The sequence below is a fragment of the Misgurnus anguillicaudatus genome, chromosome 6 (assembly GCF_027580225.2).
Source record: "Misgurnus anguillicaudatus chromosome 6, ASM2758022v2, whole genome shotgun sequence".
NCBI classification, from domain to species: domain Eukaryota; kingdom Metazoa; phylum Chordata; class Actinopteri; order Cypriniformes; family Cobitidae; genus Misgurnus; species Misgurnus anguillicaudatus.
In genome coordinates this window covers 25608222-25612342 of record NC_073342.2, presented here as the reverse complement: position 1 = coordinate 25612342, position 4121 = coordinate 25608222, and positions in this window count along the sequence as shown.

The following is a 4121-nucleotide window of genomic DNA, read 5'->3' as shown; positions in this document are numbered from 1 at the left end:
GTCGGTCTTAGTACATGATGTAACTACAGAAGAGTCAAGTTTTAAATAGGAAAAATTTCCAAATTATTTGGTAATTTGTTAGTGCTATGCTAATGGTCTTCAATGGATTGTGCTAAGCTATGCTAAAGTGGTAGCGCCAGACCCAGAGATCGGCTGAATGGATTCCAAAATGGTAAAAATCAAATGTGCATATGAGCAGTAAAATGTAACGTCTGGCCTCTTGCTTAAAGCCTGTTGAGTTAAAACTCCACCTGAATTTAAATATCTTAGGTAGGTCGATAACATCTTACTGAATTTCTTATTCAAAGTACTCAGCTAAGCATTTCTAGCACCACCACTAAAAGGGAGAGAAAGTGAGTGATATTCAGAAGGAGAGAGATTTGAGTGGGTGAGAAACGTCATCTCTCTCCCGGTATCTTCCTCTAATGGAGTGATATCAGTGGTGTTCAATGACAGATTCATGAGCAAGCATTTGGCATTTAAAAATCAGACATCAATAATCCCTCTGTGCTTTGCAGATGTCTGCGATTGATTTATCTGCCTGTACAAATGGAGCCACATCCATCCCCTTCCCATTTTAATAGACGGGAAATATATTGCTTCCTGTGCTTAAGGTGTGACGGTGCTTTTTAAATACTGGAGTTCATCATTCACGCTCATCTATGAGAGGTTTATGTCTTCATATTCAGAAAGATCAGAATTCTGATCAGCGTGAAGATAACAATCTGGTCCAATTGAATAGCTAACGGCAACACAACCACTTTGTGAACTGTTGGATATTTAAATGTGAGTGATCAGAACTGTACCTGTAGCTTGAATGGTAAAGCATTGTGTTAGCACTGTAAAAGTTATGGGTTCAATTTGGGAAACACACAAGAAACATATGTTGAATACACTGAAAGTCACTTTGGATAAAGATGTCATTAACTCATTGATTTTACATTGGTTTACAACTAATTGCGACTAATTGTATGCAGAAAAAAAGTTTCTGATTACATCATATATGATATATTACATATATGATGTAAACAGAAACTTTTTTTGTATATATATATATATATATATATATATATAACTTTGTTGTTATTTATTCTTAGCGGAGTTTACCGCAAGTTACATGCGGACCGCAACAGCCGCTTGTTTATGTTGTTACTGCTGAAACCGTCTATATATAAATACGGTTGCCGTGATTTCAGCGAGTAAGATGTGATCCTGGATCAACATTTTTTGTTTATCCTGGATCAACGTTTTAATCAAAGATACCCCAACCTACCCTTAACTCAAACCCTAACCATTTTAAACCCTCAAATTAGTGTGAAATAATAGTTTGATGAGTATTTCTTAAAAGCCCCTAACCCAATCCTAAAACTAAATCTAACATGCAGACTAATCTTAATCCTGCAATCTGATTTGTTAATGAAAATGTTGATCCAGGACCAACAATGGTGTTGATCCAGGATCACATCTTACTTGGTGAAATCACGTTTACACACACACATCCATGTATAATTTTTAAAGAAAAAATATATTTATATTCTACGTAGGCCTACGAATTGTAACCTTATCAAATATGAAATTATATATTCCCAAATATTTTATCATATAAATATAAACTAATATAAATATGAACACATCCATGTATAATTTTAAGAAAAAATATATTTATTTATATATTAAGTATTTATATTAAAATATGGCATCTAATTTTACAACCTGCCCACACCGGCGACATAGTAGGCATTGTAATGTATGTGAAAACAGGCTTTATTTCAGCCTAAAAGTGCTTGGAAACAGCCATTAGATTACATAAATTGTAAACTGGCAACAACATACGCTTATAAACCAAAGAAACAGGCATGGTCGTATATTAATAAGAAGATGATACACATTTTCAACATTTACAAAGCAGCATTAGTATTCAACTGTATCGAAGAACTATAAATACCTTTACATTAGATTTAGCAGCTTGACCTTCCTTTATTTTAATGATTTAAATTCCCATCCTTAATTTCCCCCCACTTTGTCTTCAATCTTTAAATGGCTGGCGGCGGTAGCTGCTTGGCGCTTTTGTGACGTGAGGTCAAGGTTTAAGGGCATTGCGCAAGTTATTTGCTACGTATTGAAACCTTATCAAATAACCTAATAAAATATAAAAATATATACTCCCAAATATTTAATAGAAGCTATAGGGAAATGCATGCAACATACAAGGGGTTTTTATTTTGTTTTTAATGACTCGCCCCACAAATAAAGTAACAATTTCTTTATCCACCCCAACCCGACCAGCAGGGCCCGTGGGTTATGAGACGACCCGCGCATTAGTGGTGGGCGATACTGCAAAATTTGGTATCGATCCGATACCAAATACATATAGGGTCAGTATTGCCGATTCCGATACCAATCCGATACTTTTTACTTAAAAAAACTTCTGTGTAGGGGAGAGCAGTATGTCATAATTTCTGAGGTGAATGAATGATCAATTCTTTAGGCTTTTTATTAAAGTATTGAAGTCCACAAAATTATTAGTTATTAGGAACTGTAGAATTAATTTGTTACAACCTTTTTTTTTTTTTAAATAAAGAATAACAAAAATCTAAAAATTTTTCTGGTTTAAAAGCAAATGAAATAAAGTGCACGCAATTATTACTTTTTACACGTATCAGGTTACAGTATTATTATTTAGTTATTTAGAGCCGTAAAATAGCTCCACACAACGCTTCTCTTCCTCTCGGCCATCCTGATCTCTCACTCAGTTCGCTGCTCCTCGGCGCTTTGTGTCAGTGAGTCATGTGACGACACAACAACGAATCACAGCAGAGCAGTAGGAGGGGGAGGAGTAGCAAGGTGGGCCAGGATGTGAAAGCAGCGTTTGCTCAGGATTGTAGAGGTAGAAGACACAAGCAAAGTATAATGAACATAGAGGAGAGATATTTAAATTGAAGTATCGATTCAATTACAATTGTTTCGATCTGATACCAATACCAGTGTTGGCATCGCTACTATCGATATTTAGATCGATCCGCCCACCCCTACCGCGCATCACTATATAAATTATATATAAATATTAAAATGTATGGATAAATATACACATGCATGTTCTTAGTCACGATTAATCGTTATGCAGCGCTACGATTTCAATCTTTGACATGAACTTACTATAGTTATTATAGTATATATATGCAAAAAATCACTTTTATTTTGTATGCGATTAATCGCGATTAATCTTTGCCCAGCACTTATATATATACATATATATATATATATATATATGTGTGTGTGTGTATATCCAGCAAAGATCTGTATTTTCAAGTGTGCCTACCATTTCATAGACTGTGGTGAGCGGTGGTAAAAAAGACAATGGTTTTAATGAGTTTTAACATGTCACTTCCTGTGGTTTGACACTTCCTCTGTTGTCATCTAGTGGTTAGCGAGAATAGCAGCCCTGCCTTTTGCGATGTAGCTAACTGGCCTGCATCCAGAATGCGTTTCTCTCTCTCTCTTAACCGTTGTAATGAGTGTCAGGGTAAAGATAGCCTTCTGTGGCTATGACACTGCTATTTGTCACATAAAAACGTCCACTGAACGCATGAGAAAAGAAAGATAATGCGGAGAAAACTCAAAGAGAAGGAAATTAGCGGCACGCTGCAGTGAAAGATAAGCACAAGAATTTGCAAATGATGAGGGAAGAGAGATGAGCGACGTGTGAAGACAAATGCTCTGTCTGACAACATTCACAGCAGTGTATTGTGTACATAAATCACTCAGTTCATTATCGTAGTATTGCTGTTTCTTGCAGACCTAATGTTGCAGAGCTAAACCCTGACGAAAGTCTTCTCTACCTTGCAGCTTATTCTGGTCAAAACAACAGAATTTTAAGGATACTGGCATGTAATACAACCTATAAAATGTGGGGCGGTACCCTTTCAAAAAGTACAGCTTTGCACCTTCCCAAAGTGTTAAAATTAATACCTCAGGGGTATTAAAGAGAGCATATTAGTATCTCAAAAATACATATTTGTACTTGATCAGGACATTTTTAAAGCATATAGACCCAGTGACAGCTGTGGTATATTTGGTGCAAACAGTGCAAACTATTTTTTTATTTTATAAACTTTAAAAAG